Raw genomic sequence first — 15,432 nt, forward strand, 5'->3', positions numbered from 1 at the left:
TTTTTTTTTTAGAAATTTTTATTATTATTTTTGTTAGAAAATATTTTGAGCTATTTAAAAATTGAATTTTCAATATGGAAAAGTAAAAATTGAGAAAACACGGCTAATATTAATATTACTCAGTATGACCTATAGATTCAGAAACTGGATGTGCACCTGAAGTTTTTTTCCCCATACAATTTGAACCGCCCTAATGTACATATATAGCAGAGCAGGCCTTCATAAAGCACATCATGTTGTGGTTGGTATAGCAATTATGAGTTTCAAAAATAAATATAAACAACTTTAAAACAAAATTTGAAAGGCACTAGAACGGAAAAAGACTTCAGGAAAATTTTACAGACGCTTTTCAAGTAATTGTAGCATACTTAACAATGAAAAAACAGCATTTAGAAGTTATCGAGAAAATTTTACTGTAGCTTGGTCATTACTTTCATGAAACTTGAACCTAATTGTTAAGTGGGAACAGTTTTTTATTTAATGAATTACATTCAATGAAGTTATTTTAACTCGCTAGGTGGTATGAAAGAAAGAAAGAAAGCTGAAATATTGTTTGCTTGGAACAGTCTTTGTTACTGGGAACCGATTTTTATTAAATTAAGAACTTTTAGATTACAAATACGAATACAAATATGAATATGAATGCCAATATGGGTATCAATATGAATTTCATGTTGTTGTTAGTATAGTATATAGACATCAGGAAAATTTTACAGACATTTTTCAAGTAATTGTAGCGTACTTAACAATGAAAAAACGTTCTTTTGCAGTTATCAAGAATAATTTTCTGTTGCTTGGGCACTGTTTTCATGAAACATGAACCTAATTGTTAAGTGGGAACAGTTTTTGTATTGAATTTGATACAACGAAAGAACACTGAAATATTGTTTGCCTGAGAACAGTTTTTGTTACTGGGAACAGATCCTTATTACGTAAAAAGCTTTTGGGTTATGAATATGAATACAAATAGGAAAATGAATATGAATGTCAATAGGTATATAATTATGAATTTCAATACAGATATGAATGCGAATTTGAATATGAATATGAAAGCGAATATGAATATGAATACGCATATGAATATGAATATGGATATGAGTATGAATACGAAAATAAACCAAGGACTTTTCTTTTAATTATTTTAATTTTGTAACCTAAGAATTATCTATTCAAGCAAAAAAGCAACTGTTCTTTATTTTATTTTTTGATATGAAACCGAGTAACTGTAGTGGGTACAGTTTTATTTTAATTTGTTACGTTTTTGCTACACACCATCTCATGCGAAAGAAAAAAGTGTAAAATATCTGATATATAAAAAAGGTCTTTCATAAAACCTTTTTGTCTATAATTAAAAATAGAGCTGACCGAACTTGGAACAGTTGTCAAGAAAAATTTCCATGAATATTAGATTAAAATTAGCCAAAAAAAAGAAATGCAATACAACGATTGTTAAATTGAGCGGTTTCTAGAAGCTTGAGACAGTTTTTTCAATAATTTTTTATATAAACACGAATTTATTGAGGTGGGAACACATTTGTTGAAATAATCAAATAGCTGTGCACACATCGAAGGCCGATTCAAATAAGACCAGCGCTTTTCCTACAGCCCTCATTGCCCTACAACAATAATTACTTACACATGAAAGGCTTTATGTTAACACAATATCATTTAACTAAAAATATACTTGCAACTTACGCATGACCTGAGTTGTTGTAACCGTAATTTGTTTTGAGTGACATATAAGGATGTAACGTAAGGATATATGGATGTGATAAAGGTGATAAATGTCATATGCCAGCTTAAGCTGCTACCATCCAACTACAAAAACAAATTACGAAAGTGGATACAGTTCTACGTGTTAATGGATTTCTATATACACTTATGCTTGTGTTAGTGTAGAGAAACATATATAAGTACATGTGTGTAGATGTGTATACCAGAAGGAAGAATGTAGACATGTGAAGTTGAAATTATGTAGGTGTGAAAGTTATGGAAGTTTCAATTACAAGTTGTTTAATTTATTAACACGAGTTGAAAATTATATTTTATACAATAAGATGAACACGAGTTTATTTTTAATGTAGGGTACATATTCATAACGTAAGCTCAATTCACAAAATAACTACCAAACAAATTCTAAATTATGCAAAGGAGGAGCAAACAACTATTTTCTTCATATTCAATGCATGTAATTGTTTAAAAAAAAATATTACTCCGTTTATATTACACTGTTAAACTTGGCTATAACAATATCAAATTTTAATTAATAAAATAAAATAAATACATGGCATGATTTAAATTCGTGAAGATTAAGACCGAGCAGCAACAAAGCAAATAAATTTTCACCAACAAAGCTTATCAAGGCAGAAATACGTTCGGGGTGTTTTCGCAACCGCTGCCGAGGGCAGAAGTCCCGGATATAATACTCGGCAAAAGCCTGGTTTCAACATGGACGATCTCATCAGAACCCTTCCTTCCTGATCACCCGATCATAAGGTTTGATCTGGGTGCGATATCAAGGCAAGCCACACTTAAAAGGTGTCCCAGGAAAACAGACTGGACAGACACTCTTATAATGTTATAGAGGCAAACGTAGGAAGACTCAAGACAAATTGAAGAAGTACCAATTGCAGTGAGTAAGAAAGTATAAAGAAAGAGCCAACAAAATAATTTAAATGCCTTCAACTTCAGTTGCCGGATCTCTACAGCAAAGGGTAAGAAGGCAACTTCCTGGTGGTCGCATTATTTTAAGCATAGTGAGGAGGACTGGTAGCTGGGGAGGAATAACACAAAATCCAATAGAGTACAATAAAGAGATAAAAAAGTGAAAAGGAAAAGTTTAAGGATTTTCTGTGAGGGAATTTCCAGCACACCTGCAGAGATAGAGAGGCTTAACAAGGCCCTAGCTAAAGAGCACATTAATTTATCAGTTTAGCATCCAGACGGTAGCTATACCGGAACAGAGGAAGAGCAAGCAATAGCCCTTCTGGAAAGGTACCATCCCGATGTCTCTGCGCAATTACCGGAAACAAGAGAGGCAAGCGCTGACAAAACTGCCCCACAATAGCGATAGAGGCCATCTTCGATAGAGCAGTCAGCCAAACGAACCCTCCTGGATATCGCAAATGAGCGTTCAAAGCTATATCATCACGGAACTTGGAGGAAAAGAGAGAGGATCCCAATATCTCAAATCACGAGAGATGATATCCTCTGGCAGTTAGTATTTGAGAAAAGTTACAAAGTGGAATTGGAAGACAAGATTGCATAGAATGAAACGAAACTAAAGAGCATCCAACGTCTACACAAGATCGTATGTTACAAAGATGGCCCGAAGACGACAGAGAGAACTGGAGCTGGAGTTTTAAGATCACGAGCCAAAATAGCAATAGTGTGGGAGTGTACTCAAGCATATTTCAAGCGGAAGTATTCGTCATTAGTCAGTTCGCTGAGCTGAACCTTCTACGCGGATACTCCAATGAAACAATCACCATAGCCAGTGAGAGCCAGTACGTACTCAAGGCAATTTCGGCGTTCGAGATTAAGTCAGCACTGGTCCTTAAGTGCGTGGAAAAGCTAAATCAATTAGAAGCTCACAATGTCGTACTGTTGGCCCGCCTGGATTTCAGGCTACATGGGGAGTGAATGACAATGAGCAGGCGTACAGCCTGGCTTAGGGGGCAGCGTCTGCACGACCCATCGGTCCTGGGCTGTCTATGCCAGTCGACTACAAGAATTAAGGGGGACATTTATTGTTAGAAGAGAGGGAAAAGAGAGCAGAGCGGTGGCGCAAAGCGCCAGCTTTGATACAATCCAAGTTATTGTTAGGAGGTTATAGCATAATTCGGTACAGGGCAATAATAGGCCTCTCGAAAAATAACCTAAGAATTCTAGCAGCTATTATTACAGGACACTGTACACTTAACAGCCACATGCAGAAACTCGGCACATAATCGAATAACACATGGCGATTGTGTGATCGATCAGCGAAGACGGCTGAATATAATGCGGCACAATCTTAAGATGTAGCGTTAAGTTTTTGGAGTCACCCTGGGCAGAGCATATCCACTTTAAATCCCTCAAGTCAAGAGATCTATTAGGCTTCATCAAAGAAGCCCGCTTGGATGAGCTGCTGTGAATGTGATGGGGGTGCAATAGTCCAATGATCGTGGTTCAATCCTTTTAAACTATCCATCCATCTATATTCATATTCATAGTCATATTCGTATTCATCTTCATCTTTATCTTCGTCTGAATCTTTATCATATACTCTATCTTCAAATACAGCTTCATTTAATTTTTCATCTGGATCTTCATATTTATCTGCAGGTTGAGTGTTCTTATTCTAATCCTACTCTATTTTATTCTTCAACTATTGGAATTAGTAATATTGCTCCGATTGGTATTCGTGGCTGTTTTGCCAACTGCTTGCTGCCTTGTATCAATATAAAATTTCTTTTAAGTCAATAGTTGAATAAGTCAAACATTTATAAGCATAATTAAACAACAACTCTGAGATAAATGTTCAAAGCATACCCGCACACACACTGATGTGTATGGTGGGGTAAAGTTTATTAACATACGTAATTCTCTCAAAAGCCATGTAGGAAATTAAAAAAGAAGAAAAATAAGAATATAAATAATCGAGATACAATAAAGTAGACAAATTTAAGCCTAATCTGGGTCGATATTTTCAAACCCAAGTAACGGGTTTGTTGTTAATTATACCCGATATGAAGTAGTACAAAAAAAGTAGAGTTCTAATACATACTAAAAATCCTACCCCATATTAAACTTGCTTTAAGTTACAAAAAAAAAAAAAAAAACAATTAAGGAAGTCTAAGTTCGGGTGAAACTGAACATAACATTACATACCCAGCTGTACACTTGAAATGCTGTTGTTGTTTGCTTTGTCTGTATAATAGTGTTACAAGGCTGCGCAATAATTCTGAACTAATTTTTCTTCAAGTTATGGCTTCCGAAACAGAAAATTTCTTAGTCATAAAAGAGGCGGAGCCACGTTTATTTTTTTTAATTTGAAATTTTTCCTATTTATTGTTACAAGTCCACTTGGGAAATGAAATACCATTGACATAAAGCTCTTTTTGCAAAGATATAGATTATTTTATTCGTCCACGACCCTTTTAAAAATCTTTTATATAAAAGTGGGGGTGGTCCTTAACCGATTTCGTAAATTTTTCTTCAAAGCATTCCTTATAGTAAAGGCAACCTCTCTGCTGAATTTTGTTACGATAGGTTTAACGATTGTTGATTTATGATTAATATTATTTGTAAAATTGATTTTATCAAAAGCCAAATTTCAACATTCTAGGTTTATTATTTTACTAAATAATCAGGTTTTTTGTGTTTTCCAAAATGTTATATATAAAAAGTGGGCGTGGTTATCATCCGATTTCACTCATTTTCAATATCAACCTATTCTGGGTCCAGATAAGCTCGTGCACCAAAGTTGGTGAAGATATCCCAATATTTACTCAAGTTATCGTACTAACCGGCAAACGGACGGACGAACGGACATGACTCAATCAATTTTTTTTTTTCGATACTGATGATTTTGATATATATGGAAGTCTATATCTATCTCGATTCCTTTATACCTCTGCAACCAACCAACAAGCAAACAATCGCGGTTTTCAAGCAGAACATTTACATTTTGGCACGTATATTTCCCACTGGGTATACTTTTTGCGCATAGCTGCTCATTGCATCATTCGCAGTCAGTCCGCACAGATTTCGTATAAACAGTTGCATGCCATAAAATGTTGCAATTGAAATATATCCGTAAAGCACAACATGGAATTTTGATGAGGAAAGAGCACAGAGTAAAAAGTCAAAAATGGAGAGTCGGGAGATAATCTAAGAAAAAATTGATAAAATTGGATTCACAAAAGTTTATATGTGTAGACATGTGAAATATTTAAATAAACGTGATGTTGGTAGCTGAAGCAGATAGATAAACTCACTAAGTTGAGTAAAACGGAGCGATAATTGATAGAACAAAAGTCGGCTAAGTATGGGTTAGGACCTAGACCTAAAACAAACTGAAAGAGCCAATCCAAAATGAACTTAACAATAAAGACTGATATGATTAGAATCAAATCTGTAAGATCTATAAATTTATAATAAAAATTCAGCTCTCTACAAGGCACCAATCCAAGCCTCGGAATGCCAAGATTATGCTCAAGGTGTTATTATCGACATTGCCGTGGCTTTTAACAATGTCTCGAAATGAGCAATTATCGATCAACTATCGCGGAATCAGCCGCCTTAATATAGCATACAAGGTCCTGTCAAATGTATTGTGCGAAAGATTGGAGCACACCGTGAATCGGCTGATTGGACCTTATCAGCGCGGCTTCAGACCTGGTAAATATACAATCGACCAGATTTTCACAATGCGCCAAATCTTTGAAAAAACCCGCGAAAAAGGAATCGACACACATCATTTCTTCGTCGATTTTAAATCCGCTTCGACAGCACGAAAAAGAGCTGCCTATATGCCACTGTGTCTGAATTTGATTTCCCCTCAATTACATCTGGCCTTAACAAATTAAATTGGCTTAATGTAAAAATGCAGAACTATTCGTCGCAATGGGGTGTATGCAAATCCACAAAATCAGTGAACAGAGTCTGAACGCCAATGGGTGGGATACCTCCACGAAAGCTGTAGACGCTGGTCACCAGTCAACTGCCTTGGCTTTTCGACAGATTATTACTCGAACTCACGGCGTAAGCAGATGATGTTTCAGTAATCATAGACGGTAGAAGTCTACCAACCATCAGCTCTATAATGGATCAGATGCTTCGGTTCCCTAGTTGCACTAAGCCTTAGCTTAGAGGGAAGACCCCACAAGAAAAATGCGGCGACAAATAATTAGAAGTTGGCTCCGCCTACCACACCGAAGATCCTGTGTTCACGGCCCGGGTAAAGTAACATTTTAGAAACAGGGTTTTTCGAATTAGAAGACAATTTTTCTAAGTGGGATCGCCCCTCGGTAGTGTTTGGCAAGCACTCCGAGTGTATTTCTGCCATGAAAACCTCTCAGTGAAAACTCATCTTGCCTTGCGGATGTCGCTTGGAGTCGGCATAAAAACAAATGGGACCTACTGGTTGTCCTACTGTGGTCCCGCTAATTTGTTTGGTCTAAAATCTCTTCGGAGGTTATCGCGCCTTACATTTTTTTATACTAGATAGTAAGTTATCGTGGGATTACCATGTGGAAGAGAGACGAAAAAAGGCTAGGTGCATTAATGTAAGAGGATGCTAAGATACAAGTAGTGCTTAACGCCGAAAGTCTTTTATTATATAATTACAGCCCCTATCAAGCCCAAACTTTACAAGGGATCCTTGTTTTGTGGACACTTACAACAAAGGTACGTATACCAAAAAACTAGAGAAGGTATGCAGATTATCAATCATGAGCATAACGGGAGCCCTAAAAACTACCCCTAGCAGCAGTATTGCATGCTATTCTGCACATTCACCTGTGTACCTGGTGGCGCGGACCATAGCCTCAGCAAAAGCAACGAGACTCAATGCCTCGCGGCAGCTTGAGAGAAGACCATACGGCCATAGTAGTGTAGCGTCATCAAATATAGAATGAACAGACTACCTAATTCCCCACCTGTTGCGTCTCATAGAGCCACAATAGATGTGGAAAGTTGGTACAAGGGCGCTCAATTGAGGCAATAATCTCGCATAGCACAACATCTTAAAGTGTGTTTAAGTGTTAGCAATCCCTGGAAAAAAATCGGGATAGGAAGAAATTTTCATCTATATTAGGTCTCTGCGACTGTGTGAATACATGGAAAAGAAAAAGCGTGTGAGCTAGCTAAACGGGGTGCATCCCTCAAAGCTTGTACGGCCGACGTCCTAATCTGATTGGGCGAGATTAAAAGAAGTCGAGAGTAGCACATCATCTACCAAGCAGGAAAGGCGTGAAACTAAGCGCAGAGATGCTAAGTGTCAAAGACGAAAGGGTTTTCAGTTTGGTTGTTGAACAAATTTCTGGTAAGACAATGAGTTCATTCAGTCTATGTGAGAGCTTCACGGACCGGCAAGTTCAACTACACCTCACAGCTGGGTATATTATATTAAATCTTTGCTCTCATCTACATCTCTTTAACATTTTATGATCCTTATGTTTTGCACTTAAAATAAGCAAAACTGCTTTGAAATATTGGACAAGGAAACACTCAAAACGCCTACTAGACTTACGCTTCGCTAGAAATTAGCAACACGCTTTAGAAATTTGTTTGTATATGTGACCCGGCCTATGAAAAGGTGGCTTATGACTAAAAAAAGAAATTGCGAGAAACAGCTCTTAAAGATAAACAATGCATTTCTTCAGTTTCTTAGTAGTTTTTCTTTTGCATTATGAACAGTCATGCCCAAAAGGCAATCAATAAGGGCAAAAGAGCATAAATGAGATAAGTTCGTGTGTGCATATAAAGAGCGATGTTGTTTTCAATGCAAAGCACAAACCAGTTTCTGACCGAAAAAAAATCGTGTGAGTGCTCAGATTTAAAAGCAATGCTGAACGAGTAGGACGTGTGACGCCTGTGAATAATGTCTGTCGAAGAAGAATTTAGCGAGGTATTTCAAACATATTTCTGTGAAAACGAAGAGAATGATGATGATTCGATGATGCTGCTTTACAGTGCACTTGTGTATTACATATAACGAAGAAAAGGAATTGGTAAATAAATTTATTTCGCAAGATTGCTGTAAAAATGAATGCCAAAAAATTATACCGATAAAGATGATATAAACTGCAAGAAATAACTATATAGAATTATCAAAACATGAACTTTATTTGGTTATACTGAGCTGTATCGAATCAGCAATGATGTGCACGGACAAACTTAGAGATGCATACACAGAAATGATGAAATGGAGGAAACATGGAAGGCAAAAAGGCAAAGAGGGTGAAAGGCATAAATTGATGTTCAGTTTTTATCACTTACCTGTTTGCCGTTCATTTTTCCTTTTTGTGCATGCGTGTGGAAGAAAACGTTTTGAAAATTTACTTCGACATTTTCATACACATGTTGCCATAACACGGGTACATGGGTTAGCAAATAAACCATCTACACATGCGAGAGCGTTTCAACCATCTGACATCCAAAAAGCTGTTAAATTTATTGAGTATACAGACGATCTATTGGCTTTTCCACTGCCAGCACGTTTACCCAAATTCAAAGATTATCGCGTCATGAAGCTGCCATCTAAAGAGACAAAGGCTTCAGTATATCGTAAATACATTTCTTCACTCGGTAATGATTAACTTAAAATAAGTATTCGTTACTTCCGACGCATATGGGCTAAATACGTACCATATGTGACAGTTATGAAACCAGCAGATGATCTCTGTGATTACTGTCGTAGTAAGTACGCCATTGTTTACTTTTTTCAAAGTTCTATTTATTGTAATTAAAATTGTCGTTTTCTTCAACAGTGAAATCAATATCAATAACGCAAGCCAAAAACGTTCTTGAACTCGAACGTGAAGAAAAACTTCATCTTTTTCTTGATCACTTACAAAAAGCTCGAAATCAACGTGCATACTACCGAGAATGGTGTGACAATACTGATGATACTGCAAATGTCTTATCATTCGATTTTGCGCAAACGGTCCATTATCCAGTGTCTCCTCAACAACCAGGTACAGTCTACTTCAAAGCAACGAAAAAGTGCGCAGTCTTTGGAATTACAGACGAAAAAGGAAAAAATTCAGGTTAGGATTTCATCATACAAATTCAAATCACTTGTTTTGAAAGTATTTTGATTTTTTTTTTTTTCGACAGTATAATTACATGATAGATGAGGAACATGATATTGGAAAAGGTCCAAACACCGTTGTGAGCATCCTACATTATCATTTGGAAACGTGTTGTCAAAATGTCCAAAAAATTGTACTTTTCTGCGATAATTGTGTTGGACAAAATAAGAATAATGTTATGATATCATATCTGCAAAGGCGGCTGGTTCGAGGACTCAACACTACCATTTTATTAAATTTCCTATTAAAGGGACATACTAAGTTTGCTCGGTATTTTCAAGGCCAGTATGTCTTACAATCGTCACCAGGTGTCCATAATACAGCTGTTTCGTCAAAAAAAGTCGTTTGGTATGAACGGGATAGTTATTTTTAACCATTCTATAATTAAAACTATATAATTTTATAATTAAAACTAGCAGACCCGGCAGACGTTGTTCTGCTCTAAATTTGGTCTATCTGCATATATTTTAATAAGCTTTTTCCGTCTAACTCTGCCCTCACCCCTCTACACTTTTTCCTAATCCGGGTATCCGGGTCCATGTTAAGCCTATATCTCGAGACCCTAGTCACGCAGAGGTGTAAAACTTACTCTGTACTAAAGCACACATCAACAGCTTCAATTTGACACCCATAATGTAAAATCCCATTCTAGGTGTATCCGGGTCCACGTTTTGGCCTATATCTCGAGACCCTGTGCGCCGATCCTGAATTTTTGCTATAAGCCTCACGGAGCCCGAGACCTTTCCATCGAATGCAAAACCGTGGAAATCGGTTCTTGCGTTCTGAAGTTATAGCGTCAGGAAGGAAAACCCGACTTACTTTTATGATATAGATTAAAGAACGTAAACTTTGAGAAAAAGGTGTGAGTACTCGTGAAGCTAGATGCGTAAATATAAAGGTGTACGTTTAGAAAAAATAATGCTTTTAAGTTTACTAAAGATTATCCAGGGGTTGGGGTAAACGCCCAACAGAAGTAACTTTACCGAAAAACAAATAGTTTCGGGCTGTCTAAGCCGCCTTCATAAATATTTAGACGTCGTCAAAATATGCGTATGCGCAGCCGTGCGCGACGAAGTGAAAGACACCAAGGAGCGACCGCTGCCATCGACGTCAACGATATTTGGAAAAGGCAGTCTTGTACTACAAACGGGCAACCGCGGACGCGCTCCTTTGTATTTAATTTGAATGCTTGTAAATATATCTAATTTGGAGCACTTTAGTTGTGAATATTGAAAGTCAAAGTGGGCAGAAGTTTTGAAATTAATTTATAATTATTAAATAATTAGCACGATTAAAGTGAAACATTTATAACGTTTTTAGGAAAAATCATAACTCTTTCATTTTCGGATTTGAGTGTAGCGAAGAGAGACAAAGTGAGTATTCAAACTTTGTTCACGAGCGTTTTGATAAGAGCTTCGTGAGCTTCTTATCAGGAGCAACCGATACCTTGTACATGAAATCGATTTCATATTGACGTTTTGAAGGTATGTCTTTAAAAACAAACCGATGAGTCGACGTTAACAAATCGATAACATACGTATGACAAATTGTTAACAAGAAATCAGTAACAACTCAATACATTTTTAATAAAGAAATCGGTAATTTTCGATAACACGCCAATAACGAACTGTTTAAAATCAGATATGAAATCCATCAGTTTCCGAAAACATACTGATATCCTTTCAAAAGCAGACGAATAGCTAGTCGATTTAAAATCGATTAGCGTAATTCAATTTTAATTTCATTTAATTTATTTTTATTTCATTTATTTTATTCTTTTGTATTATTTTTTACTATTCAATTTTATTTCATTTTAATTTAAATAAAAAAAAAATAATAAATGTAAGGCGCGATAACCTCCGAAGAGATCTAAGGCCGAGCTTCTCTTCCAATTTGCGTCGTGCTGCTCTTGACTTTCCCCACAAATTGGCCGGACGGGACCTACATGTTTTATGCCACCTCCGCACGCCATATGCAAGGCAGATGAGTTTTCACTGAGAGCTTTTCATGGCAGAAATACACTCGGAGCGCTTGCCTGACACTGCCGAGGGGCCACCCGCTTAGAAAGATTTTCTTCTAATTGGAAAACTTTATTTCTAAAATTTTGATGTAATTTGCCCGGGGTGTAAACCCAGGGCATACGGTGTGGTAGGCGGAGCACGCTACCATCACACCACGGTCATTTTAATTTATCTTATTTTATTTTATTGTATTTTATTTTATTTAATTTCTTTTCATTTTATTTTATTTTACTTTGTTTTATTTTATTTTATTTTATTTTATTTTTTTATATTATTTTATTTTATTTAAATCTACTTTTTTCACTTAAATTTATTTTACTTTAATTTATTAAATTTTATTTAATTCTATTTAATTCAATTTTATTTTATTTTTTTTTTTAATTATTTTATTTTATTTTGTTTTGTTTCACTTTAATTTATTTTATTTTAAGTTTTTTCACTTTAGTTTTTTAAATCGTTTTTTTTTTATTTTAATTATTTTCCAATTTTTTTCTGTATATTTTTATTTAATTTTATTTTGTTTGTTTCACTTAATTTTTTTATTTTAATACATTTTTTTTATTACGTTTTATTTAATTTCATTTTATTTTTTCACTTTAATATATTTTATTTATTTTATTTTAATTAAATTTTTTTCACTTTAATTTATTTTACTAGCATGCATTAAGCGCGGGTTGCCTTTTTGATTTTGAATGTATGAAAACATTTGTTTGAAGCAATTTTTTATATATAATTTACTTTAATTTGTTAAATTTTATTTAATTCTGTTTAATAAAATTTTTTAATTTTTTTAGTTATTACTTTATTTTATTTTCTTTTGTTTTGATTCACAATTTATTTATGTTTATTTATAATTTTGCTTTTTCTATTTTAAATCGTTTTTTTTTTTTAAATTTTTTCTCTATAGTTTTAATATAATTTTGTTTTGTTTCACTTAAATTTTTTTATTTTAATTTATTTTATTTTATTTCGTTCCATGTTGTTTTATTTAATTGCATTTCACTTCATTTTCAATTTAATATATTTGTTTTAATAAATTTAATTTAATTTATTTTTTTTCCTGAGCAATTGTAATTTCCTATAAATCAAACAAAAGAATTTACAAATTTCTTACAACCAAGAATTCCGTATTTCCTGTTTACCTAACCGCGTGCTTTGTTTTTGTAAAGACTTAAATGATGAATTGTTCCTGGAATAAATTGTTCGTGGGATGAATTGTACGTTAAATTGTCGGTAGGACGAACTGTCCATGGGATGATTTGTCCGTGAGATGAGCATTTTATTTTAAAAACATTATTTTTCTAGTCGTGCACCTGTATGTTTGCATATCAAGCTTCCCGAGTACTAGGTACTCACGCTTTTTTTTTAATTTCCTCTATTATTAATTTTTAAGAAAATAATTTGTTCAGATTTGGGTAAGATTTTCTATGGCGAAATATCATACAACATTTTTCTTTATCTCTATACTTACTTTCATCGATTTTAGAAACTTGTATGTGTGTACCCGCCTTGCTGGACGGCCATAACCGTTTAAACGGTTAAGCGCCAATTAAGTAAGTAAGTCTGTATGTAGATGTTTACGAAGGCGATATTATGATATTAAAAAGTCTTTATTTATATTTGCCTCTTTGTTTGGGTATTGAATTCATTTGGCTTATTAAATTCCTACAACAACCATAAATTTCCAAGGAATTAACTTTGTCTGAGGCTTAATTAAAACGCGCATCAAATCTTTCTGGTGCTTTAAACTAGGAAAATGTTAAAATAAAACATACATCCTTTGTGTGTTTTATGGGATGAGAGTGTGTTGAAAGATAATTGTGCTAATTTGTTATTAACTATTAAACCCACTTCTGTGGAAAGCGATTTATAATAAAATTGTTGTTTAAGTTTATACGAATTTTTTTTTATGACATCAAGCACAAGGCGAGGTTCTGGGTGAATCTATACTATTATACCATTCACAGTCTCGACATATACAATAGCACACATTTGTTTACCCTGGATGACTGAAGTTGACTGGGTGGATATATACTTACGAACAGTTATAAATGACGGCAGAAAGGTTGAAATCTTCAGAAAGCCACTCCTTATTCAGTTGAATAAAAGTTCATATAAGCATGGACATTGCCGCCATCAGCTGATTTCGTTTTTGAAATAGTTGAGACAAAATATCCCAGAAATAATATGCACATGATAATGGGTTGCAAAAGATATTTACGCTCTTTCGTTTTGGAGTTTGTTTTGTTCTTGTTGTAACAAAGACATACCCTCCAAAAGTTAAGCTACTGACGAGGGCGTCTGAAAATGAATTAGTGCGTCGTATTTATTCCCTCAAACTGTAGCATAGCTCATTCCATTCATCCTCAATCAACTCTGCAGCTACTTGTACGACCTTCAAAAACAACTTTTCGTTACACTTCTCGTTGTTCGCAAGTATCTGACCAAGCAGTGTTTTGGTTATTTTCAATCAAAGTGCAACCGATACTTTAACCGCTGGATATTGAATTTCATTCAACGGACATGCAAACTTAGATAACTAGCTTGTAATCTACAAGCTACGTCGCCCATTAATTGGCCTCAGCAGCTGCTGTTTAAATTTATTTGCTCTTATTTTTTATTTTCTCCTTTTTTCGAACACAAAAATATTTGCAAGTAACTCGCACAATTTTTGGTAAATCTTGTTAAATAAAAAATAAATAAATGTAAGGCGCGATAACCTCCGAAGAGATCTAAGGCCGAGCTTCTCTTCCAATTTGCGTCGTGCTCCTATTGATTTTCCCTACAAATCGGCCGGACGGGACCTACATGTTTTATGCCGACTCCGAACGGCATCTGCAAGGCAGATGAGTTTTCACTGAGAGCTTTTCATGGCAGAAATACACCCGGAGCGCTTGCCAAACACTGCCGAGGGGCGACCCCGCTTAGAAAAATTTTCTTCTAATTGAAAAACCTTATTTCTAAAATTTTGATGTTGCTTTGCCCGAGGTGTGAACCCAGGGCATACGGTGTGGTAGGCGGAGCACGCTACCATCACACCACGGTGGCCACGGTCAGCGCGCTTTGCACACAGAGTATATTAACTTTGATTGGATAACGGTTGGTTGTACAGGTATAAAGGAATGGAGATAGATATAGACTTCCATATATCAAAATCATTAGTGTCGGAAAAATATTTTATTGACCCATGTCCGTCCGTCCGTCTGTCCGTTAACACGATAACTTGAGTAAATTTTGAGGTATCTTGATGAAATTTGGTACGTAGGTTCCTGAGCACTCCTCTCAGATCGCTATTTAAAATGACCGATAGCGGACTATAACCACGCCCACTTTTTCGATATCGAAAATTTCGAAAAACAGAAAAAGTGCGATAATTCATTACCAAAGACGGATAAAGCGATACAACTTGGTAGGTTGGTTGACTTTATGACGAAGAACAGAAAATTAGTAAAATGTTGGACAATGGCCGTGGCACCGCCCACTTTTAAAACAAGGTAATTTAAAGTTTTGCAAACTGTAATTTGGCAGCCGTTGAAGATATCATGTTGAAATTTGGTAGGAACGTTTCTCCTACTACTGTATGTGTGCTAAATAAAAATTAGCAAAATCGG

General features: G+C 35.2%; 1 pseudogene; it reads left to right on the top strand.

The window, feature by feature from the left end:
• The first annotated feature begins 9,368 nt into the window (after positions 1 to 9,368).
• The window catches only part of LOC137235767 (uncharacterized), a 39,318-nt pseudogene continuing 33,254 nt past the window's right edge, over positions 9,369 to 15,432 (top strand).

This window comes from Eurosta solidaginis, unplaced genomic scaffold (genome assembly GCF_040869045.1).
Source record: "Eurosta solidaginis isolate ZX-2024a unplaced genomic scaffold, ASM4086904v1 ctg00001019.1, whole genome shotgun sequence".
Classification (NCBI taxonomy): Eukaryota; Metazoa; Arthropoda; class Insecta; order Diptera; family Tephritidae; genus Eurosta; species Eurosta solidaginis.